We start from the raw sequence: 26,984 nt of genomic DNA, 5'->3' as shown, positions 1-26,984 counted from the left end.
TTAATGACTTCTTTGTCTCGGTTTTCACCAAGAAGGTTGGTGGTGATTGGACATCTAATGTAGTGAATGCCAGTGAAAATGAACAGAAGACGCTAAAATAGGGAAAGAACAAGTTAAAAATTACTTGGACAAATTAGATGTCTTCAAGTCATCAGGGCCTGATGAAATGCATCCTAGAATACTCAAGGAGCTGACTGAGGACATATCTGCGCCATTAGCGATTATCTTTGAGAAGTCATGGAAGACAGGAGAGATTCCAGAAGAATGGAAAAGGGAAAATATAGTGCCGATCTATAAAAAGGGAAATAAGGACAACCCGGGGAATTACTGACCAGTCAGCTTAACTTCTGTACTCAGAAATATAACAGAACAGATAATTAAGCAATCAATTTGTAAACATCTAGAAGATAATAAGGAGACAAGTAACAGTCAGCTTGGATTTGTCAAGAACAAATCGTGTCAAACCAACCTGATAGCTTTCTTTGACAGGTTTCAGAGTAGCAGCCGTGTTAGTCTGTATCCACAAAAAGAACAGGAGTACTTGAATGGAACACACAGACAGGAGATATTTATACATACAGAGAACATGAAAAGGTGGAAATATGCATACCAACAGGAAGAGTCTAATCAATTAAGATGAGCTATCATCAGCAGGAGAAAAAAAGTTTTTGAAGTGATAATTGAGATGACCCATAGAAGGTGTGAGGAGAACTTAACATAGGGAAATAGATTCAATTCGTGTAATGACCCAACCATTCCCAGTCTCTGTTTAAGCCTAACTTAATTGTATCTAATTTGCATATTAATTCGAGATCAGCAGTCTCTCTTTGGAGTCTGTTTTTGAAGGTTTTTTATTGCAAAATTGCCACCTTCAAGTCTGTCACTGAGTGGTTAGAGAGGTTGAAGTGTTCTCCCAAAGAGAGACTGCTGAACTCGAATTAATATGCAAATTAGATACAATTAAGTTAGGTGTGTCTGTGTGTTCCATTCTATGCATCCGAAGAAGTGAGCTGTAGCTCACGAAAGCTCATGCTGAAATAAATTTGTTAGTCTCTAAGGTGCCACAAGTACTCCTGTTCTTTCTTTGACAGGATAACAAGTCTTGTGAATATGGAGGGAGCGGTAGATGCAGTATATCTTGACTTTAGTAAAGCTTTTGATACTGTCTTGCATGACCTTCTCATAAACAAACTAGGGAAATGCAACCTAGATGGAGCTACTATAAGGTGGGTGCAAAACTGGTTGGACAATCATTCCCAAAGAGTAGTTATTAGTGGTTCACAGTCATGCTGGAAGGGCATAACGAGTGGGATCCTGGAGAGATCAGTTCTGAGTCCAGTTCTGTTCAATATCTTAATCAATGATTTAGATAATGGCATAAAGAGTACACTTATAAAGATTGCAGACAATACCAAGCTGGAAGGGGTTGCAAGTGCTTTGGAGGATAGAATTAAAATTCAAAATGATCTGGACCATCTGGAGAAATGGTCTGAAGTAAATAGGATGAAACTCAATAAGTACAAATGCAAAGTACTCCATGTAGGAAGGAACAATCAGTTGCACACCTACAAAATGGGAAATGACTGCCTAGGAAGGAGTACTGCGGAAAGAGATCTGGGGGTTATAGTGGACCACAAGCTAAATATGAATCAACAGTGTAATGCTGTTGCAAGAAAAACGGTCATCATTCTGGGATATATTAGCAGGAGTGTTGTAAGTAAGACACAAGAAGTAATTCTTCTGCTCTGATTAGGCCTCGACTGGAGTATTATGTCCAGTTCTGGGCACCACATTTCAGAAAGGATGTGGACAAATTGGAGAGTCCAGAGAAAAGCAAGAAAAATGATTAAAGGTCTAGAAAATATGACCTATGAAGGAAGGTTGAAAAAATTGGTCTTGTTTAATCTGGAAAAGAGAAGACTGAGAGGGGACATAACAGTTTTCAAGTATGTAAAAGGCTGTTACAAGGAGGAGGAAGAAAAATTGTTTTTCTTAACCTATGTGGATAGGACAAGAAGCAATGGGCTTAAATTGCAATAAGGGAGGTTTAGGTTGGACATTAGGAAAAACTTCCTACCTGTCAGGGTGGTTAAGCACTGGAATAAATTGCCTAGGAAGGTTGTGGAGTCTCCATCATTGGAGATTTTTAAGAGCAGGTTAGACAAACACCTGTCAGGAATGGTCTAGATAATTAGTCCTGCCACGAGTGCAGGGGACTGGACAAGATGACCTCCCGACGTCCTTTCCAGTTCTATGATTTTGTGAGGAAAGAAACTGGGATTGACACGGCAAGGAGACTAGGGGTTGGGGGGTTGCGGGGGTGGGGGAGAGGGAGTTGGGACTGGGAGCCAGCTGGCTGGGACTACGCTGAGATCAGATGAGGAATTAGGGGAGGCAGAAGACTGGGACTGCATGGAGATGGAAACTGGGACTAGGAATAATTTGGGCGGAGGGGAGATTAATCTGACAAGGAACAGGATATGAGTGGACAACTGGGACTGGCAGGGAAAAAAGCTTGGAGTAAGGAGCCATGGGGCAGCATGAATCTGGGGCAAGGAGCCATGGTAGAGTGTAGGCGGGAATTTGAGATTAGGACTGAAAGCCACTGAGGTCAAGTAGGTGAGAGACAGATCAGATGGAGGGCCAGGAGGGAGGAACTGGGACTGGCAGGGCAAGGAGACTGGACTGGGATGAGAAGCCTGAGCAGTGGAGACTGAGACAGGGTAGGAAAGGAGAATGGGACTGAGAGAAGGATACATTAAAAGGGATGTGGCAGACAGCATCAATCTTGGGGAGAATAGGCAGAAGGGTCTATGCCCATTAAAGCACACTCCCATCATGAGCCTGGAATGGAACCCAAGATTCTTGAATCTCATCATTCCACTGCTATCTGCAAATATCTGTGTAACCCTCTGGCAAAGTACATGCCTCATCCCCAACTAGTGCTGGTCCACACAGAAGATGACAAGCTACTACTGCTATCAGTTATTCTGTTACCTCAAGTGACAGAAATCTGTGTGGATCTAAATGTTCCAGCCCTGCTGATGACCAATGTGGATATCAATGGATGCCTCATGATGGAATTTCCAGTTGTCAGTATGTTTAAAAAAAAAAAAAAGCTAGGAAATCTCTCACACACAACTCTACATTAAAATAACATTATTAAGGCTGCAAAGTCAAAAATTAGGAAATGCCAGAACTAAGGTTGCCTGTGTACCCTTAATTTGGACCCCATGTCCATATGCTTTATGATACAGTCTTTAATCACATGATCACATACTATTTTTTCCACTCCACTGACTCCATGCCACCTAGGGATTCACAAATTCCTAGTTAGCCAGTTAAGTTGGCTTTCTGGCTACTGTGCACTACCAGAGTGGCGGCTAGATCTACCTCAATATTTCAAGAGGCTGTAGAAGAGGACATTATTTTCTCTTTCATTCTCCATTTGGAATCTACTTAACCTTGAAAACAGCTGGCAGGGGATTCTCTTTGAGAGGTCTTTGACTCTTTGGCTTGACAAAGCTCAGATTTATTAGTCTTCTAGACATGTTGTAAGGCCTATATTTTACTCCATAGAGTAAGATGGATTGAAGGAAGTGGCTGAAGTTTGTGGAGACAGTGATTACCTCTGGCGCTATTATTATGGCCCCAATCCTACAAATATTTCCATATGTGCTTAACTTTACTCATATACATAGTCCCACTGACTTCAATGGGGCTACATTAATTTACACCAGTCGATAATCTGGCCCATACAGTTTAATTGACTTCAATGGCATTATATGGGTTTAGACCAGCTGAGAATCTGGCCCTGTGTATCTGATTCTCTGCCCACTGAAATCAAGGGCCAAAAAGAGAATCTCTACAAGTTAAAACAAATTAGACAATGGGTGGTTGAAGGCCCCACAATAGTTGGTTGAGGAACTCCCAATGTGCCAAGTGGGCATAGACATCCATGAACCTGGCCACATTTTGTTTCTTACCTGAAATAACTTCCTTTCATACTTCTGTTTCACAGTAACCTTAGAGTTCATTCTGGTGCGTCACTAATAGAAGCAGCCAAAGGGAGGCAGGTTTCATTTAAGTTGCAATTGACTATTTCCTTGTTGCTATGACAACCCACAGAAGTACATCAATACGTATATAATCAAATATAGCAGACCCAGTGATAGAAGTGTCACATGACTACTCAGTTCTTGGAATACATGCTAGCAATGCTACTTTGGTCTCTCACTGTAGAAGAATAAAGCCTCACCCTATTCTCCAGATCACTTTATTCAAAGCCTGGTTTGTACCACAAATATTAATATATGGAAGATGAAATTGCTCATTCATTACAGTGTTCAAATGTCCTCCTCAAGATTGATTTCAACAGCTTCTATCTAAACTGTAGATGAAGCGTGTGTAAAATGAGTGACTCATTAAATAATAAAGTACACTTTAATAAATTCCTGGGATCTTTCACTGAGCAAACATATTCTTTTGTCATTCAGGTGGTCATCAATTGATTTATTTTGTAATATGCAAATTTGATTTCCCCTTTTTCTCCAAAGATTACGTATAAATTATGTGTCACTGTTAGGTATGGACTCTCTTCTTCATGAGTTTGGTTATATTTATTAATCTGTTGAAGCAAAAGTGGCACCTTTATTTCTTGGTATAATAAGTACAGGGCTGTAGGAGCTAACTGAGGGCTTGTCTAACTGTCAGTGTCTACACTACAGCCTTCCTTCCACCAATGTAAGTGCCCTATTACACTGACATAATAACTCCACCTCCATAAGAGGCGTAAGGCCTATGTTGGTGTAGTTAGGACGACACAGTGTCTGTGTAGACACTGCATCCCTTACATTGGCTGTCTTGTCAGAGTCATGGCAGGAGTCATGAAAGGAAGCCCCCACTCTCTTGGAAAGCTGAGTGCTTGGACCTTGCTCCCAGCTGGGAGCCAGGTTGAGAATCCCCAGGTGGCTTCCCCCCACTCCTGGCTTAGGTCCAATGTTTGAGTCCTGTCATGCACTCTTTTGCCAGGCAAATCTCCAAGGAATTTATTTAAATTAAATGGGACTTTTGCTTAAGTGAGGACAATGGGAAAATTTTTTGAAAGCACCCAAGTGACTTAGAAGCCTAAGTCCCAGTATCAAAATTGAGTTAGGAATATAGGAGCCTAAGTCTCATTGGGTTCAGTTAGGAAAACTGGACAAGAAAATGCTGGCTGAAAATTTGGGCCACCAAGTTTTATCATAAGTATTGGAGTAGAGGGAGGTCTTAAATACTGCACCATGTAGACTGTTCATGCCTTGGCGTTGCAATGTGGGTTAAGACTGCCAAGGTAAACTAGAATTTCCTTAAAAGCAGCAAAGAGTCCTGTGGTACCTTATAGACTAACAGACGTATTGGAGCATGAGCTTTCGTGGGTGAATACCCACTTTGTTGGATGCATGACTGTAGCAGGGTGGACCCCTGCTCCGGCCCTGAAGGAGTTAAAAACAGCCCTGGGAAGGGGCCGAGGCTTGAGAAAGCAGCTTTTAAGCTGGGCTGATTGGGAAGTGGCTGCAGCTGGGCCACGCCCCAATCAGGCCCAGCTGGCCCCTATAAGAAGGCCAGGGAAGCCAGAAGCCCAAAGAGTCTCGCTCTGCATTCAAAGGGAGATGGGCCTGGCTGCAGGGAGCTAGACCGGGTACCTGAGTGGAGCAGGGCTGGGGAAAGGCAAAGGAGCTGGGGAGCTCCAGCCTGGAAAGCCCCAGGCTGCTGCCTAGCAGAGGGCTAACAGGTACTGGGGGTTGCAGAGGTAGCCCAGGGGTAGGCTAAAGCAGCAGGTCCAAACCCTCCTTGCCAGTGATGAATAGGCTGATACTGCAGTCTGCCCCAGGACGTGGGGCTAGACAACGACTGGCAGTGGCCACACACTGAGGCAAGGTGGGGATAGAGGGTGGGGGTTCCCTGAGAGGGGAGACCCTGAGAGAAAGGGGTTACAGCCAGGGGGCAGCACCCCATGTAAAAGGGCACCGGGGTCCAGGGAGGGACATGGGGCCAGAGAACAGGCAGATCATTGGCCTGCAGAGGGCGCTCCGTGCTGGAAACCAAGCTAATTCCCCGGAGTCACCAGCAGGAGGCGCCGCAGGGCTGAGTCGGCCAGTCTACAATGACCCACCCACGAAAGCTCATGCTCCAATACATCTGTTAGTCTATAAGGTGCCACAGGACTCTTTGCTGCTTTTACAGATCCAGACTAACACGGCTACCCCTCTGATACTAGAATTTCCTTGTTGTGATCAGTATATATGCCAGCTTTGACATTACTTTGCAACAGCATGTCCTGTAAAACATACACGTTCTCTATAAACAGCCCATACAGATACAGTAGTTTGAATCTGAAATTGAATTTTATGAATGGAAAATGAAACTAGCTTGAAATCAGTGATAAATGTGCCATTAGAAAGTCTTAATTCACCTCAATCAAATGATTAATTTCTCCCACTCCATAGTGCTCAATTATTGTAAAGTTCTTTGGTGACATTAAACAATTAAACCTTAGACCTGGGACTAATTTTGTAAATCTTTACAGAACTATAAAATTCATTATTGTTTTATATTCCTTCTCTGAAAAAGGTATATAATCCCAGCTGTTTACCCTAGAATAAACCCAGTCTCTGGGTATTAAAATGACCGAGCTCTCGGCAAACTACCAATTTTCAGTCAGTCTAGCTCTTCTGAATAGCTACTTTCTGCAGAGCAGAACATTTCTTTGTCTCTTACAGTGAAAAGTTCTTGGAAAATAGTTTCACTAGTAGTGGTCAGGTCAGAGAGAGAACTGCAGCCAGTACTGTTTAGACACTATGCCAGCAGTGAATATGTTCTTTACAGGCCCGATCCTCAGCCGGTGTAAATCAGCTATGTATGTGCTTGTCAGAGATGGATACATGAAATTCAAAGCACTTGAAATGTGGGCAGTTTGCATGTCCCTGAAATGGGTTCCATTTTCGTGACACTGTTTTAACCACACCAGGAATATTTTCATTGCAAATGGTTCCATTAATGAGGAAAAAACTGGTGCCGTATTTGAACAAAATTATTGCTCCACTGAGAACACACATGAAATGCCATGGTTTTCCTTTATTTATTTATTTTTTTAAAGCAACTATGTTACTATTGTGTGGCACGTCACAACACCACAAAATATATATAGGTGTGAAAACAGCTGTAATAAAACACTAAGAAATTCAATGAACAATTTCACTAATATTTTTCAGCAGTTTCTCATGGCCCTATTCTTTTTAACAGAATAGCTTTCATAATGATAAACAAATAAGCAATGTGTATTCAATTTTTAAATGATCTTTTTTAAACAAAGGTAGTTTACTATTTTGGGGCTTTGTAGTTGCTTTTAAAAAGCTGGTTTTTGTTGTTGTTGGTGGTTTTGTCTGCTTCATTTTTCTTTTAACAGTGAATTTTAATGCCCTTTATCCATAGAACAAGCATAGGGGGCAAACATGCCAGGGCCAGATTGTGCCCAGTTCTCTAGCGGTACTCTACGGGGAGAAAGGGCATAAGGGAACTCTCTCAGTGCTTGTCTCCCTGCACAGAACTGGGCAAAACCACAGTCCTTTCATCTCCCCTGAGGGGAAGGCACAGCTGGCTAGATGCAGGTGCATGCCCCCTGTAACAGGAACAGGCTCTGTTCCTCCTATAACTTGCTGATATTTCAGGAGGCATTGTGCCTAACTGGGATTTAGGAATAGACTTTTAAAGGCACCTAGCCCCAAATGCTACACCTCAGCACCTCCCTCTGGGACAGGCATAATGGATCCAAAAGTTGCGTCAATCATGGCCTGAAGGCATCACCACTGGGGGGTAAGAACCAGGAGTTCATTCTCAATAACCAGGGTCTGTCTTTGGCCTCTCTGGTGACACTGATAACAAGGGGGCCAATTGTGATGAGGCATTCTGTGATATGTACACTTATCCACTAGGAGCTGGAGTGAGACATCCAACTCATTTCATATAGACCAATACATAGTCATAAAGAGCCTTTGCAGTCAGTAGCAAACAAACCTTCAGTCTCTACCCACTTGTTTTGGATTGAAATTAATGTTGGGTTTAGATTAATGTTTCCCCTGCGGCTTATACTATCTCACGGAGAAGCTTGTCAGTAATGTACCTTGTATTGTTTTCATATTAATTCTATTTGTGCTAGAGATAGATGACCTCAAAGCACACTTGACCTTTATTTGAAGTTTGGGATAAGTTCTGTTGTAGTCAACTTTCCACCTTTCCAACATTTTGGTGGCAGAATCTCAGCCTTCTGCTCCTGTCGCAGAGCTGTTATGCCTCAATGTTCACTGTGCATCTGAGAAGCTCCAAATCTCACACTTTGGGGACTTTTGGGGGTCTCACTACCGGGAAAAGTCTGTGTCTGATCTGAAAATTCAAGCAGGCAGCCGTGGGACCAGCACTGCAAGGGTAGGTGTGGAGGCTGCCCCCCACAACGCCTTGCTACTCCTGAAGAGTGGTGTCAGGGAGCTAGAAAGCTGCTAAGACCCCACCAAAGAATGTGACTGCTGGGAACTGGCGAGGAGTGAAACCTTCTCATAGTAAAGAGAGAAGGATGAAAGATATGGAGGCCTTCAAAGATTCAGATACTTGGACAAGAGTCAGACTGGGGAATGCTTATCTGAACTGAATCTCAGCAATGAATTTTCCAAGATGATCTTATTGTTTTCACATTTTACTTACAAATGTTATTTGTAATAAGCTCCAGGACTCCAGAGGAGACACTAGTGCAGTAACAAGTTTCTGCATGACAATACTACTTACGGTAGCAAGAAACAGCTTTCTCTGTGACCACATGTATAATAGGGCAGTAAGAAACAGCATTAAAGCAGTAGTGAACAAGTAAGAATCATATTTGTATCAGGCTCCTGGGTCACTGTGGCTCATCCAGCTACCACTTTACAGCACCAGTCATCAAACCAGCAGAACCACAACAGGCTCTGGTACAAGTCAAAGGGAAAAGTGCCATTGTAAAACTGAATACAGCTGCTTGTATAATAGAACTAATTGCATATTGCATCGTAGAGCTAAATTAGTAGTGAAAACAGTTATAAAACCGACAGACAGTGAAACATGACTCACCAAGGAATTGCTGCCAGCTAGGCGAATTTTCACTGGCCGTGGTTCAACAACCCGCACCTGCATTTTCTGAATAGTAAATATATAATAAGACATAATTACTAGAAAAATATGCAGCACTCCAATGTGACAACACACTACTTGTTTATTGGGATAGTGAATGGGATATAATAAGTTTGACCTGAAGTACTTCAGAGCCACCTGGGGTCACAGTCGAGGGGGAGACAGACAGCACAATCCTGAAACGTTTAATCCACAAGAGCTTGTCTGTAACATAGCTGACTGCTGCTACAAAATGGCAGATTAAAGTGCTGACAACTTCTTCTTGCCACTAAATCAAAGGGAAGTGCAGAGAAAGACAGCATAAACAATATTTTACGAATATTTAGGATATTTATAGCATAGCTTAAATATTCAATCTGCAGTGAGTTGGGATGTCTCAGCTGACTTTACTCACAGTAATAGCTCCCTCAATAAAAACCAGCTGTAGAAAGAGAACTTCATCTGTTCCTACTGCTTACAATCCCTTCTGCCCCCCACCCCCCAGCCTTTTTTCTAGAGTTTTTTTTTTACAACTGCTCTTATTTATTGTCCACAAGTTCCCAAGTGAGAGGGGTCTGAGATGTGAAATTCAGACCCAAATTTCAGGGTGTTTGGTTCTGGGTTTTTGGTTTGCTTTGTTAAAGAGGTAGAAATTCTTTGCTTCCCCCATCCCTTGGCCAGCTCAAAGACACTGGAAAATGGCCCCGGTGTTCAAAGGGAAACCTTGGTAAATTGTTGGTTTTTGAGATGAGTTTAATGTCTGTCACTGATCAGGGTCCACGGAGAAGGTCTGAAATCAGGCACACTGGTACTCCCACATCAGCTGAAGGGCAGCAGCTTCCCTTCACCAAGTGCTCCCAAAACCAATCCATTTCCAACGTCCAGTAATTTAGCTTGTAGGAATTATGCTTCTGTTACCGCTCAGTCCTGCATGGTGCTGAACATGATGGCCTGATGCAGCAAAGCACATATGCGCATATTTAACTTTAAGCTTGTGAGTAGTTTCATTGATTTCAACAGAGCTACTTGGATGTTTATCGTTAAGCATGTGCTTTGATGGATCAGGTCGGAGGGCTCAGCACCTCAAAGGACTGAAAAACAAGTTAATTTAGGTACCTCCAAGAAACCCTACACCTAGCCACAGCTGCTTTGAATAGTCTGATTTGATATCACAGCCTCACCCAATCACTGTGTTTTGTACTATTAGCCATCTGAGCACTGTGTTTTGGAGCTGTTTCTTCCAAGAATGATGAAAAAAATTAGCCAGGTAGATGGCAGGTAGATAGTTAGCATGGGTGGGCCTCCAAACAATCACTTTTTCAGAAACCCCTGGTGTTTTCCCAATACGATGGGATTTGACATCATGGGGCATTGCCTTCCATGGAATTGTGCCCACTTGTACCTGCACTGAATATGGACCATTCTAGTCCATACAGTATATCAGAAGGCTCATCTTTGCCTAGATAGTAGTACAGTCTATACCAGGTATGATCAATCTGCAGCTTGTGAGCCACATGTGGCTTTTTTACAGTTAAAATGTGGCTCAAAGAGGCCCCTCACTTTCTCTGCATACCAGGCTGGGCAGAGGGGAGCCTGGGTGTCTGCCCTGCAACATGGTGGGTGGGACAAGGGGCTTCTGCCCTGCGGGGAGGGGGGACTAAGAGCTTTAGCTCCATGGGTGGGAGGCAAAAGCCCCGTGCCCCGGCAGACACTGCCCCACAGGCAGGTTGTGCAAGTCTTGCGGCTCTCAAATGTCTGAAGATTATTGTATGCGGCTCAGAGGGTCAGTAAATTTGGCCATCCCTGGTCTATATCCCATGTTGTTGAATCTTCTTAGGAGGTTCAGTACCGAGGGGTTTAGTAACCCCAATTTCACTTTGTTTTGGGTTTGTCAAGAAATCTTCTCACAACATCCAACTTTACCATTTTGTCCAAGATTGTGGATCCTGGTTATGTTGTTTATCAAGCTATTTTTGGAGAATTTTGACTAGACACACAGCACAAAAGAAAGTGGTAGATTTCCTCCCCAAATCAATTCCAGGAGCTGCTCCTATGGGTAGTGTAATATTGAATATATTTCACAGTGATACCCACTATTTAACTGTACAATGGTACAGTATTAAGAGCCTGATCCCACTTCAATAGGAGTCAATGGTCATTTGCTTAATTGAGCCCTCCATGAAGACACACAAAGCTAATTTGCTACTCAGATAAGTAATATTCCTTTCTGCCATGAAAGCACTAGATGGTATTCATCAAAGCTTAAACATATATTATGGGATAACAGGCAATCTGTTTTCTGTTTAAGGTATAAGGCACAGGTAGTAACAGGTCATAAAATTTGTTTCATGTTGAAGATGAAAAAAAGTCTATTATTCCTAATCTCCTGGAGAGGCATTTGTATTTAGATTGGGCCATATTCTCTCATCTTTACTCACCCCTGAGTACACCCACTGCTTAAAATCCTAGTCCTGTTGAAGTCAAGGGGAGCTTTGCCATTGACATGAATAGGGCCAAGATTTCACCCATGGATTTTAGCAGAACTTCTTGAAAAGTAAGGTTCTGTTTAATGGGAGTGTGCCAGATTCTGACCCTATCCATTGTGGTGATTTAATGCAGCTACCTTTCACCTGTGGTGATCTCAGTTCAAATTCAGGTTGCAAGGGAAATAAGTTTGTTGGTCTCATCCTGGTCCTACTCCCACACATTTCTGTGTTCAGCTCACATAATTTGGCACAATTAAGCAAATATGGTCCCTGCACGTGAGAAGCCCAGGACAGAACTATCAGAAACATTATAGTTCAAGACTGAAATCTGTATAGGCAAAGTTGTGTGGGGAATTTTGCATAACAAGTACGTGAACTAGTGGCCCAATTTTATGCTTGAAGGCAATGAAAGTCTCACACACAACTAAGGGCAAACTTCTCTACATTTGAACTAAGCAACTGCTGTTAGGGAAGAAAGAAGGGGAAAAAATAGGATACTGCAGTCTCTAAGTACTTCAGTTTGATGCTGTGGTACAAATAACTAAAGCATGAACATAGGGCAGCTGGAAGCCTAAAGCCTTCCTCTGTTAAATCCAGTATTAAGTACTTGGTGTGTTAAGCTGAAGGATTTAGCATGCAAAACTGAAACATTTGTCCTATTGTTTGCATATAATCTACACATGTTAAACATTAGTATCTTTCCTGTATGCATTAACTATTACAATTGCCCTACTGCAATATGTGTATGTATATAAATAAAAGCCACTCTTCTCTGGGAAATTTGTAAGGGCTTAAGTGTAAAACATTAAGAAAGTAGGTGGTTCTGCCAAGCTTTGGAAGATACTCTGAAAGTCATGTTATCAGCTTCTTTTTGGCAGGGTGTTGGTATTGCTTAAAACCTAGTGCCAGCCAGGGCTAACAAAAAACCTTTTATTCCCGCACCACATCAGTGCTCAATATTTCTGCTCAGACAGCAATATTTTAGCAAGCTGTTGAGTTCTACACTGAAACTTGAGGGATCCAAGAGCTGCTCTTTTTTAACGTTTCAGAGGAGCTGAATATATTTAGGTTAAGTAACTGTGATAATTCTAGGCAAAGATTTCCTTTGCTTAATCCTGCCATAACCAAAAAATGCAAGCAGCATTACCACCCATTTAAGAAAACGAATGAATTTCCTAGGGAAATTAGAGAATAAGTCCTAAAGTATTTGGATTAGGGGATGTAATTCTGCAAACGTTTTGCATGTGAGGCAAAGAATAGAGTGGATAAGAGCCACATGCTAAGAAATTTCCTAGCCTGGCAGCTTTCCCTTTTCTCTCTCTCCTTGACTGGCTAGGTCTGCTTCCTGCCCAGCACTCTTCCCACCCTCCAAAAATGTGTGTTTTAATTTCCCTCACCTGTCCCTACATTAGCAGTAGGTGCCAGATGACCTTTTACTCTGGCAGACTCCTCATATATTTTGATGTTATATGCTTCATTTATATTCTATACTCTTTGGCCTGACTTTCAGGACACCTAATGCAGTGACCTGGTCTCTATAGGGACATTACTTGTATGCAGTTTTCTCTGCTTCTTCCACCTCTGGGCCCCAAACACCTTTGCTTTGCACCTTGTGCAGATGTTAACATCAGTGCAGATTGGGTGTAAATTACAATGGTAGTGTTTTGTGCTCACTTTGCTCTGGTATCAATCACTACACAAGGTGCACAGCAGTGGTGAACTGGGCCCTCCATCATCAACAGGCAAACTCCAGCCACTAGAGGTAATGGCAGCTGACTAAAGACATGCTTAGAGCTAAAGAATCTAATTGGAGATATACCAATCTCCTAGAACTGGAAGGGACCCTGAAAGGTCATTGGGTCCAGCCCCCTACCTTCACTAGCAAGACCAAGTAAGTGGCCCCCTCAAGAGCTGAACTCACAACGCTGGGTTTAAGCAGGCTAATACTCAAACCACTGAGCTATGCCTCCCCTCAATGTTGTGAATACTAGAAGAAACAATATCTTTCAGAAGTTTCCCCATCTCCTTTGGATTGTGAAGCACTCTCAAGTAAAATCAACAAACCAAGACCAGATGTGTCTAGTATGGCAAAGTCAGAGGGCCCCACTGAAGCTGCTGAAATTACTGAGACCTTTAATTATCTTAAATAGGAGAACACCTGAGAATTCTGGAGACATGAGTGAATTCTGTCCGTTCTTACCCCAAGAATTAAAGTGTGGTTCTACTCTGAAACGCTGTCTCTTCAGAAGTGACATTGTGGGGTTCCACATTTATTGTGTCTCGTGGATTTCCATATCAAATTTGCTCAGGAAAAAAAATGTTTTCCCCTCCCCTAACTGCCAAACCTGAAAATTAAATCTGGGATTAGGAAATCAAACTGGTTGAGGATGGGAGACAATGGTAGATTTTTAAAAAGCACACCCTAGCCCTACAGATCCTTTCCTTTTGTGCAGCTTCACCAATAATCAGATCGACCCTCCTTTATCTGTGCAACCCAACTTCTTCAAATTGGGTAATCTTCACATAGCTCAATATTTTGAACCTGCTCCTGTCCCAGTTAATCTCCCTGCAGCTGCAGGTTCATTAGATGCTGGCAAATCTTTAGACGGTGGAGAATGCAGGTTTTTTCCTATGTTCCTAAGTGCTTTGGCTTTGCTGCCTGTTTTAGAACAATGATCTCAGTATTATATAACAATACGTCCCCCAAGAATTTCACATTTCAGTTTTAAAAGGGCACAAGAGAAGAGCTCATGGGAAAAGGGTGGCTATGCTTGTGGTTACGGCACTTGACTGAGACTCAGGAGATCTGGATTCAATTCCTAGATATCCTGTGTGACCTACAGCAACTCCCATAGGATTTGATCCAGCACCAACTGACCTCAATGGGAGTCTTTCCATTGATTTCAATCGACTTTAGATCATGTTCCCCAGCTATAAAATGGGGATAACAATAATAATACTTCATTTCTTCGAGGCTTTGTCATCCCATCTATTTAACTGTAAGACGCTAAAACCAGAATGTGTTTCTGATATAGATATTGTATCAGCCACTTGAGAATGTTGTTTGTGAGGCTAGTGAAGAACAGCAGGAGAAAGTGCAAGTTGGGGGAGGGGGACTTGGGCGGGGGGGGAGGGATAGATGCGGTTTTGGCCCCAGGAGGATGAGTAGGGAAGAGGAAGAGAAGGCAAAAAGAGGAGCCATTGATCTTCTGTGTAGGTTCACTTTACTGAGGATCCAAGGATCACAGAATCCCAGAAATGTACGCTGGAAGAGATCTCAAGAAGTCATCTATCCTGCCACCTCTCTCACTCCTACTCATTGAGGCAGGACTAAATATGCCTAGACCATCCCTGACAAGTGTTTGTCTAACTTGTTCTTAAAATTCTCCAAGGATGGGGATTCCACAACTTTCCGAAGTGAGCTATTCCACTGCTTCATTCTCCTGATAGTTAGAAAGTTTTCCCTAATATCCAACCTACATCTCCCTTTCTGCAAACTAAGCGGATTACTTCTTGTCCTACCCTTGGTGGGCATGGAGAACAATTGAACACCATCCTCTGTAATCAACCTTATAAGTATTTGAAGACTGTTACTATGTCCCCTCTCAGCCTTCTCGTCTCTAAACAGGTTGAGTTCTTTCAACCTTTCCTCATAGGTCAAGTTTTTTAAACTTTTTAAAAATTGTGTTGCTCTCCTCTAGACTCCAATTTGTTCACATCTTTCTTGAAGTATGAGGCCCAAAACTGGACACGATACTCAGTTGAGAATCTGTCCTTCTTAAGTAGATGTAACCTTCTACAGAGCAGGCACCATGGCACGCTATGAATAGCCAGGCATGCTAGAGGTCTGGCTGAGAGGGCTGCTTCTCCTCTACTTTCTGCAAGTCAGTGACTGGTGTTTCCAAGGCCAGGAGAACAGTGGCAGAAAGAAAAGTAGCTGCATGGTCCAACAGAATAGGACCAGCTACTCTCTTTCTTTGAACTCAATCATACAGCTCCTTTACCCATAATCCCTCTTGGAGTTGGAGAGAAGAGCTACTTTGGAGGAGGAGAATAGCTGCTGAGAATGCAGCTCAAGCCACAGGCTGATATTTGTTCACCGAAAACATTCAACAGATAATTTCACATGAAAAATTCCTAGAAATCCAAGTCTGTTCCCAGACAATTTCCAGACAGACAAATTGGCTCCATTCTTCCAATAAATTGTCCCCTGCCTATCATTCATCCAGCTCCAGTGTGTGTATATATATTGGATGCTGTTAAGAAGTTCTCTTGTGAGGACCTGTTAGATAGCTTCTCAGCATCACTGCAGACATCATGGGGAAAATAAATTCTGGAAGCTGGGGTAAAACCAGAAATGGATGCAAATAAAATTAGAATGTATGGTTTGCTGCCTGTATCTTTAATAAATGTTTGTCTGCAATGAAATGTAATTAACATGTAAGATAATGCAGTTTGCCTCATTTCGCTTGTCAGTGGGTTTATTAACAAATTCTGTCAGTTAACTATCCTCGCTAAGCAGATGCAGTCACCATACACAGGCTAAAACACACCACAAACAGCAGACTGGAACAGGTGCAAAGATTATAATGGGATGATAAATTTGTCAATTTACCAGCTCTAGATGTTGACAACAACGAATGTTTTATTTAAAACACTCCACATTGGCAAGATTAAAAAAAAAAACAGCTGAGGAGTTGAGGGTAGTGAAAAAATACAGCAACCCAATTTCATAGTAAATGTTAACTTCTCACTTAGGTTAATTCTATACTGAACACTAAGTCCAGGCTCTGACTCCTGTTTGAGCCCAATCCCCCTTACATCCCCACACAAATCAATCTGACTTGGGTCAGCAAACACTCAAGACCTGGGTGCTAGGACCCTAATGGGGGGTGGGTCAAAGGCCAAGGCCTACTGTGACTCAGGTCCAAGCTCTGTCATTTTGTAGTGTGTATGCAGGCCATGCGGCTGACCCAAGTCAGAATGCAGTATGGATGCATTAGCATAGCTGTGAGACTCGGGTCCAGCAATTGTAAACCCGGGTTTACAGTCCAGTGTGGACACTCAAGCATGAGCTTGAAAACATTGAGTCCACAAACCTGGTTCCCACACACCCGAGTTTAGTGTATAATGTAGACATACCCCTTAACAAGCTAGCACAGAAGATGCACAGATGACATTTTCATACCTCTGAAGCTGAAATATGTGGAGTAACTGAAAAGCAAGAAACATTTTTCAACTATCATGCTGTTTTTGAAAAATATGGTGATTTTGACAGTGAAGGACCAAAATGCAAACTGCCAGTTGAGAAACCAGTTCATAAACCCCATTGCTCCTCCTAATCTGTTATGTTGTTCATGATATGATTACAAAAAGAATGTGACATAAAACCAAACCCTCCAGCTCTATTTGCTGCCTATGATGTTACTGGAAAGGAATATAACAGGCGACTCTGGTTGCCCCAAGAAGACAAAAGCTGATAGCGGGGGAGCTGGAGGCTGACAGGGGAAAAGGACAAGGAGGGAGGGCAATTGAGCAGGGAAGATGGGTCTCGGCACTAGGTTGGGGGATCTCCATATGTCTGACCAGCTCAGCTAAGCCTCCATATTTTATCTGATCCTAATATTATTATTGCTTTTATTTATATGACTGTAGGGACAGATTTTAAAGGTATTTAAGCACCTAAAGATGCAGCCATACACCTAGCTGGATTTTCAAAAATCCCTGGTCACTTAAATCCCACGAAAACCAACAGCATTAGGTGCCTATGCACTTTGGAAAATCTCCCTAGGTGCTTGTATGCATCTTTAGGTGCCTTAAAAATTAGGCCCATAGTGTCTGTGGCCCTAACTGAGATCAGGGTCCCATTGCACTAGTCTCTGCACAAGCGCACAGTGAGAGAGTCCTTACTCTGAACAGCTTATAACCTAAATAGATAAGTCAGACACAGGAAGGATCAATCTTCCCATCTTACTCTGAGGCACAGAGAGAGTAGACCAAAGAATCTGTGGAAGAGTTATTAATCGAACCAACAGCAGCTGCGTTAGAGGCCAGTGCCTTAACCACACAAGACCGTCTTCCTCTCAACATGCTTATCCGAGCCCAACTTCCAAACCTCTTGAGGTTCCCCAGCAGTAGTGTAGAATGAAGCTCACTAATTATTACTAATCGTTTTAGTGACTCGTCGTAAGTCCCTCTGACATGATTTAGTTCTCCAAGAGCACTTCCTCTTGGATTTGGTATCTTCATCTCTCCTTTTCATATAGGATCAGATTCTCATCTGGTGTAAATCAGTGTAGCTTCATTTATTGATTGCAGTCGCTATGTCAGTTTCCACCAGTTGAATATGTGGCCTATAGTATATTATGAGTGACAGATCAAATGTTACTATTCTAGGCTGCTATTTAAATTAAATTATGCTAGATTTAAATATAAATGGCTGAATTTGGTGTAAGGGGGGACAACTTCTTTGACTTCCACAGGGTTGAACCTGCTTACATCAAAGATGAATTTGGCCCAGTCATGTCAGACTGGCATAACTAGTGGGAAGATACGGCTCTGAGTGCATAAAGTGTCACTGTCTTTAAAACATAAAGGTGACACTTTAAATTGTCTCAAAGAGTAACTGTGCATTGAATTTACATTTAACAAGACTTTTACTGTATATCATTTGAATACTAATTGATTCTCATGTGTATATACAGAGCCGGCTCCAGGCACCAGCCAAGCAAGCTGGTGCTTGGGGCGGCAGATTCCAAGGGGCGGCTTCCGTCCAATCCTTTTTTTTTTTTGCGCTTCGCTGCTTCCACCGCCCCTGCAGGTTTTGGTTTTTTTTGGTTTGCTGCTTCTGCCGCCCTGTAGGGGGTGGCGGTGCGGAGGAGGGTTGCTGCTGGGAGTGGTGCCAGGTCTGCAGCTAGCCCGGCACGCAGACCGCGTCCTTCCCTGCCCGCCCACCGGAGTGGCGCGGAGCCCTCCCAGCAGGCGGTGTGGGGAGGGGCCGCATGGCAAGCGCCCCGCTTAAGGAAGCCCTGGCTGCCCCCTTCTCTCCCCGCCCAGCTGGGGTGTGCACACCGCTGCCCAGGGTCTGCAGGGCTGGGAGTCCCCCTGCACCCGCGCTCCTGTCGCCCCACAGATATTTTTTTTCTTTTTGTTTTTTTGTTTTTTCTTCCCTTCACTGCTCCGACCGGCAGGTTTGTTTCACCCCCCTCCCCCCGCTTTGCTGCTCCGACGGACAGGTTTGTTTCACGCCCCCCTTTTGCTCCAACTGGCAGGTTTCCCACCCCCACCCTTTGCTGTTTCGGCTGGCAGGCAGGTTTCCCCCTCACCCCCTTCGCCGCTCCGGCCCCCGCACAGTTTTTTTGTTTTTTGTTTTTTTGCTTGGGGCGGCAAAAAACCCAGAGCTGGCCCTGTGTATATATATTGAAGTGTAACAGCTACATTAGTGGGACAGAACGGTCTGAATTCATGCATGGTGCAATGCTGTCATTTCTCTTCATTTTCCTTGATATTAGTTTTTTCTCTTAATATAATAATGGGAGATATACCTATCTGCTAGAACTGGAAGGGACCTTGAAAGGTCATAGAGTCCAGCCCCTTGCCTTCACTAGCAGGACCAAGTACTGATTTTTGCCTTGGATTCCTAAGTGCCCCCTCAAAGATTGAACTCACAGCCCTGGTTTAGCAGGCCAATGTTCAAACCACTGAGCTATTCCTCCCCACATTTCTTCTGTTATGGCAGGAAAGCTTTGGTAAATCAGTGTTTTCTGCAGCATGTTCTGAAGATGGTCAGACTTTGGCTTAGTTTTATCTCCCCTGGCAACTCATCTCATAGTTGAACATATTTGACCAACAATGATTTGTCTAACAACCTTCATCCTAAGTTTTTTTTATTGGCATTTTCTCAGAAAACCTGTCTTAATGGCAATGCCATAAATGGAAAGGTGGTTTATGATGTTACTGGGTCTTGATCCATTGATGGCCTTGAAGGCCAGAGTCTTGAATTGACGCTGAAAACCAATTCAATCCAACCTCAGACAATTTTGTAGTGGTCTATAATTTTGCACCCAGGGTCAATAATGGATCACATAGATGCTTAGATGTCTAACTGCCTGATTGTACCCCCAAATATTGTGCCAACAATTGATTCCAAGTGCAAAATTAAAGGTTAGTTTGAGGCACTTTTGAAATTGAACTCCAAGATTGTCATACTGGTGAATTGGGTCATGCGCATAGATAGGAGATACACTCTAGTAAGTGTTTAATAATGACAAGCAAAAATCAACTTGTTCACGAGCAAAAGGAAAATTTTCTCTTGCCAAAGTCCTCATTGGAGATGCAATTAGTTCTTGATTTGAGTAAACTTTTTTGTCTTTCTAAATATAATTCTGTTTTTCATAGGAAAGAGTTTTAGGGACTTGATTGTATCCTGTGTTATCTAAAATTGAAAATTAGCATAAACACCAGATAAAACAACTTCTATACCACGAAAAAAGTGTCCACAGTAATAATTCTTCACATTTACAATGTGAGCTCATGAGCTGATATAAATCAGAATAGCTATTTTGGCTTCACCAATTTACTGACTGATTTAAACGAACTCAGAATCTCATGCATAGTATATAGCCCTTTCCATCCATGGTTCTTTAAAGGCTTCACAAATATGAAGTGTTAATCAAGCCATGCAGCACCCCTCTGAGGTAGGTAAGTGTTACTATCACCAATTTACAAATGAAAGAGTGGCCTAGAGTCAAGTGTCTTGCCCATGTTCATGGAGTCAGTCAGTGGCAGCACTGGGGATTAGAATTCAGGAGCCCTGATTCTCATTCCCCTGTTCCAATCACTGCATCAGACTTCCTATCAAGACACAATAAAAAGAAAAGGGACATAGGACAAAATTGCAGGCTGTCTCTTTAAGAATGTTTTTTGAATTTCTGAGCTTGTGTGTCTCATAAGTAGCTGACAAGTTAGGCAAAATGGAGTGGAGGAGGGAGCAGTACATGCCAGAGGCCAAGTTAGTCTGCTTCCATATAGTCTAGTTCATGCAGTGACATTTTCAAACAATGCATTCAGTTTTTTTATACTGGTAATGAAAAAGCATATTTTCCCCTTTCAGTCTGTGAACTTCTCTTTTGCTGATGACTTCAGTCATTGTTTGTAATGGTCAAAGCCTAGGGGCATAGAAAAGAGTGATTCATTTGTAGATGAGGCACAAGGATTTAGTGACCACTAAACAGATTGAAATTATTCCTACTTGATGCTTGTTTGAGACAGTCTTCAAAAATATGGACGGTTCCAAATTTAAATCCCAGATCTGGATTGAGATCCAAGTTTGCAGTTCACATCCATTTCTGGAAGTTTGGATGCAGATCTGTATTTTGAAGCCCCAAATTCAGAAGTATGCACATTATTAAAGAGATACAGGGCCTGATTCATGGGTTATATTCTGCTCAGTCTACACTTTAAAGTTTTATTGGCATAGTTATGATAGGCAGGGGGTGTGCTTTTCTTGCTGACATAGCTATACTGATAAGAGCCCTGGCCTAGAAGCACTTATACCTGTACTTGTATAATTTATGTTGGTTGCCTGAACCACCATACGCCATACTAGTATAATCACTTGCTTACCAATGTAACTGTGCCAGTTTAAGTATGCTGGCATAATGAAATTGGCAAAACTGTTAGAGATAGACAAGGACTTCCAGTAGTTCTGTGCTACTCTGCCAATGTAAAGCAGCCCTAAATCAGGTTTATCTGTCCTCCCTACTCAGAATTCTCAGATATTGCATGCCACTCTAGCCGTGTCTTAGGGCTTGGCTACACATAGGTTTTGGACCACTTCCATGACATCATTTTAAAGCTGTATAGCTAAATCAGTCCAAACCTCAAGTGTGGATGCAGTTACACCAATATAAAGGTACTACCAGCATAGCTTATGCCCATAAATGTAGGTCTAGGCACCTCTAAACTGGTATAACTGTAAGGGGTTGTAACTATATCATTAGAAAATCACACACACACACACACACACACATCTGAAATAGTTACATCAGTACAAAAACTGGGCGTAGATGAGGCCCAAGTTACCACAACATGGGCAGCCAGCATTGGGGGGGAGGGGGAGGAGGACAAGGGCATTGCTGCAACATCCATGTATATATTGTTGATCCACAGCTGCCAGAACTAACCCTTGAGGCTACTGGCAATAGGCAGAGAATAAAACAGCCTTTAGTCCGCTCTTCTCTTTAGTCTGAATTATTTCAAAACCATTCAGATCGGTGCCCAGACATCCAAGAAGCAGGGGGTGCAAGGTGCAAATGTGCCTGGAAAGCCCTCCTTTTTCCTTCTTTCCCGCTGGCTTGACCTGAGAGCTCTTCTGCCAGACCAGAGAGTAGTGGTCATGAAGTTTAGATCTGCCTCCAGAGTTCATATCAAAGGTTTTGGTTTAGGCCTTTCTCTGTTCCTAAATATTATGACCATCACCTTCCTGAATTAGGTCCACACTGACTAAGGTACACTTTTATTTGAGATTCTTGTATTAATGATTCACTGACCAGGACGGTGGATAAAATACAAGGCAACAAGCCTCTGATGTTTACGATAATAGTAGCATACTGCTAATGCAGCACATCAATGCAAACCCTATAGTAGCATTGTGACCTTAGCAAAGTTACTCAGTTCCAAGGGAAATGAACCCCCCAAAAAGGAACAAAACAGCCAGTTTTTAATTGACTTTGTCATTAAGCGTACAGAAAAACACTGTTAATGTAGCCCTTTGTCAGTTAAAAGTTGCTGAGGTGCAGTAGAATTTTGCTTCATTGGGTGGTGTGGGCCAGGATAGCTCTAGCTCTCCATCACACCCCATACAAACACCATCCCCCAAATTAGTCCTCCTGGGTCCCAATCCTGTTCCCATTATTAGTCTGCAGCCTCGCAGTACGGCTTGCACTTTAAGAGCGTTACAAACACAGGAAAGTACTAATTATGAACTAGATTGTTCCTTTAAGAAGATTCAAAACCCTAGGAAGACCTAAGGAGGATTGTGCATCGGACCTAAGCCCTCCACAAGCTTCCTAGTGCACAAGAAGCTTCAAAGATTACACCATTCTAGAGGAAGGAGCAACCATCCCAACCAATGTATGGGGAACCATGGCTCCACCGTTTACCCTGGCGCCCCAGGGGCACCTGTATGGAGCAGCTCCAGCTCAACACAGGTTGCACAAAGACAACTTGCTACACTGTATTTTGTTCACTGTTCTGTTGAATACATTGTTAATATAAGAATCTGAAATAAAAACAAGGCTCTTTGCACCCTCTCGTGCACCTGCGTAAGGGACACTTATAGTCTGGCCTTACCTTGTAAAATTATATCCAAGCTCATCTTCCTAATATATTTTCCACTGTAAAATAAAGTACAGTACCTTTATTCCTTGCTGGCTGTGGTTGGGTTTTTTGGTTTTGTTTGTTTTTCCCCCCAATCATGACTCTTTCCCCATGATTGCTAATAAGGAAAATGTGGTAACCTGCAATGGGTCCTTCCAGCAACGATGAGGATTAAAGAGATCATATATTTAGGGAGAACATTCTCTCTTCATATAAGCACAATCAATGTAGCTAGTACCAACTAAGTTGTCAATGATTTAAGGCCAGATCTGTGCCAAAGTTAAACTTATTTACTCAAACCCTGCCCAGATCCAAGCCATCCTTGCTTTGAGTTTTCAAACCAAAACTTGACAGATGAAAATTTGCAGAACTGAAACAGCCTTCATTTTTGTCCTTAATAGAGATGGGCCAAAACCAGAGACCTTGGCTAGCACTCCTGAAAACCTTTGGGGCTTGAATAAAGACCTGGATCTTCATCATTCCTGGATTTGGTTTTGCAAAACCAAACCCAGACAGACAGACAGACAAGCTTTTGCAAAACTCCCAGTGTTGCCATCTCTATATAAGACTAATTAATTTGCATAGTTTAATGACACCACCAGCTGTTACAATGCACAGGATAATAAGAATACCAGAAACTAAAGTGAAACTGCAAGTTAAGCTGCTTATTATATAATTTAATTAGGCTCTGCTGCACTTTCTCTTCCAATTCCCAACTTACAAGGATTGAATTGTTAGGTACATTTTTCACTTTGGGGTTCTGAAAAGTTTATTTTTACCTGGCAAATGATTTTAAAACTGAGGAAAAGCAGGTCGACTGGTGGTGAAATAAAATAGGAAGTATGCAGTTTCTTCTCACTAAGCCTGGTATCTGCATGACTCCAGCACACAAAGAGCTGGTGTGAATTTCAGGTCCTGGGCCTGCGTTAAATCAGGCCAGTTGTAGAAATCAGGAATGACATGGTTTACCCAGTGGTCTTTGCTAAAGAGCTTTTTTTTTTAAACTTCTATATCAGATGCTCATAACTTATTGGCTCCTTTAAGTCACATGTGTCATTGAGTTAGGAAGGAAGGAAGGAACATGTTGTTATTAGCTATTCCTTTCCCCCTTTCTCTTTTTACTTCATTGCATGTGGTGTTTTCCCTGCAATATCTATTAAACCTGCAACCACAGAATCCTAACGTAGCAACATGTTTGAACAACAAGGTCCCTCTTTCTTGTGCAACAGAGGACAGTGTGCATATGTTACGTGTGTGCATATGTTGATCTAAGCTCCTTTATGCTGATTGACTGATTGTCCCATAACATGCCATTTCACTTTTATGTCGCCAGGTCATTAGTTGTCTCTCCTTTGCTCCTCTCTTCCTTGGGTTTTAAAGACCGAATATTCTGAGCGGGAGACAATCATGAGAAATAATGTTTTTTTGAAAAGGGAGTGATTGTCACTGAAACTGATATGTCCTTGCGATAACAAAAACTGTCATTGCCTCACATGAAACATGTGCTCTCGGGACTCGGCAGAACAAAGAAATCCTTAGTGAAGAGCAGTGGGCCATGTGCGTGCTCTCATCTCTGTGGCACCAGTCAGAACTCACAAACCATTTTTCTCATACACCACTCAGAAAGATAAGTGAAGGAAGGATGTGAACCGTTTCCCTTTATGGGAGGAGTTCAATACTTGGGTTCTTCTTATTGTCCGTATTATTTCTTCCGCACATAGTATACATGTCCCCCTGCTCAATGAGATCCAACGAGAGAAGCTTCCTTTTGCTAATATTGGGTCTGATCCTGGAGGCTTTCTATAAACAGATCTAAATGAGACTCAGGCCCATTTTCTCTCTCCTTAAAAAACCTGAAGCTGATCAAGAGTGCCATTTCCATAACTTTTGGGATGGAAATTGGCCAAGTTTTCTTCCTGTCTGTTTGAGTGAAAACATTCACATTTTTAGTGCTATAGAAACTCATTAAGTGGCACTGTGATAAAAGGTGCCCTTGCTTAACTGAGACAATTCCTGGAGACCAGAGTGAGTTCAGTACCTCAGGGATTCTGTACAATGAATAAATGATCTAATTCCTAAAGTCTGCTTAAAAGCAACGTCTGGTGTAGCCCGTAAGCACATTACTAGTAGTTAACAGGTATGAATTGATATTTTATTCCCTAAAACGTCACGCTGTGTCACCCTTTACTCATTTTATGCCATTTTCCTGTTTTATCATTGTATGACAAGCTAATTGATTGATTGCAATATTAGCAAACACATCTGAAAATGGGGACCCAAATAAATTAGCTACATTTTAGTTGTGCACATCTCAGATCAATATAATTATGTATGTAAAAAAGGAAACTAAACACAGAACAATTTTCAGAGAGGGTAGAATTCATGGGCCCCTTATGTGTACTTACAACTTTTTTTCCCCTGTGATTTTAAAGTTATTATTTCAAAGGGCCATATTCTGATTCGGATTCACCTGGACATTTTGCACTGATATTAGCAAATATTCCATGTATTAGCTGAGCATAGCATATGACCCAACATGGGTAAAAAGATACATATTGTCCAATGTGTGCAACTTGCTGTATTCATAGAAACTGTGGACCCCTGTAGAGAGACTTTGAGGTACACACTGGTCTCCTAATCAAGCCAAAGATGAGAGTTAGAGGTATATAAACCCCAAGTTCTCTCTCCTTCATTTAGACAATTTCTGGGAGGTGTATCTTGATTTTATTGATTGATTGAAATCAATAGGAGTTAGGCACTTAAATACCTTTGAAAACCTGGGACTATGACTATAACCAGTGAAAGTGCAAAAAGCAGGGCAGTATTTCTCATATGGATATGTGATAGAACAAAAACAAGTACAAAACCTTATAGGATCATGTCACTGAGCTAGAATTCTTCTAAATCTGCTTCTTTTCTGTTTCAGTACAGGAGGGAAGGAAAATAGGCAACATTTCCAAGTGTATTTACTGTAATTAGTCATAGATATGCTGATACCTAAAGCAAAACACAACTCTTTGGTTTTAATGTCTTTGTGTCAAACCCTGCAGTTAAATAATAATAATAAATATTATTATTATTTATTGTTAAATAATAAAGAATTATCTGAAACTATCTGAACGGTCACAAAAGGAGATTATAGAAGCTGATACCTGTCGAAAAGTTTGGTAAAGATATAATGCTACAGGTTGGTGAGGCTAAATCTATGTCAGCATCTGTAAAGACAGACAAACTGGTACAATCAAGTGGCATGTAACTTCACAAAGGTACTATCCAAGATCTCTCTCAACACAGCCCCTACAAATACATTGGAATCAGGGCACTACCAGAGTTACAACATAAGGAAGCCAAAGAAGAAATGAGGAAAAAATATTAAAGACAACTAAGAACTACTCTAAGGACAAAACCCAACTCAGAGAATTTGCTCAGTTAATATGTGGGTGATACCAGTAGTATAGTACACTGCCAGAGTGATCAAGTAAAATCAAAGGAGAAGAAAACATTTGACATCCAAACAAGAAAGCTCCTGGTGATGCATAGGGTAATAAATATCAATCAAGATGTGGAAAGGATGCACATCCAACGATTCGATGGAGGAAAAGATCTGCTATCTGTGGAGGAAGCAATTGACACTGAAGAATATACCGTTAAAATATATGAAGAGTCAGCCAGAGTAAAAGGTCACCTGGTTGCAATAGCAAGTGATAGCTGAGCACGTATCCCAGTCAAGAAACACAAAAGAAAACAGAAAGCAAATCGCCAAAGAAAGACTCTAAAGATTTACCCAGAAATCAGTGCATGGACAGTGGTGGAGAGAGATTGAACCCATTAGTGATTGAAGATTAATAACCTCATGGCTTGTAGAAGGACACCTCAAAAGAGAGATGGAGAGCCTCATTATAAGTGCACAAGAGCAATCCTTAAGGCTTAATTATGTTCTAAACA

At 42.0% G+C, this 26,984-nt stretch overlaps 1 long non-coding RNA gene across 1 annotated transcript in view; it reads right to left on the bottom strand.

Moving 5' to 3' along the window:
- LOC120398478 overlaps window positions 1-9,206 on the bottom strand; it is a 42,387-nt gene extending 33,181 nt beyond the window's left edge. Inside the window, exon 1 of the long non-coding RNA XR_005594466.1 lies at window positions 9,136-9,206. This is a non-coding gene — a long non-coding RNA (uncharacterized LOC120398478). The remainder of the gene's footprint in view (window positions 1-9,135) is intronic.
- Window positions 9,207-26,984: the final 17,778 nt, after the last annotated feature.

Source organism: Mauremys reevesii, linkage group 2 (genome assembly GCF_016161935.1).
Source record: "Mauremys reevesii isolate NIE-2019 linkage group 2, ASM1616193v1, whole genome shotgun sequence".
NCBI classification, from domain to species: Eukaryota; Metazoa; Chordata; order Testudines; family Geoemydidae; genus Mauremys; species Mauremys reevesii.
This window is presented reverse-complemented; position numbering and strand designations above follow the sequence as displayed.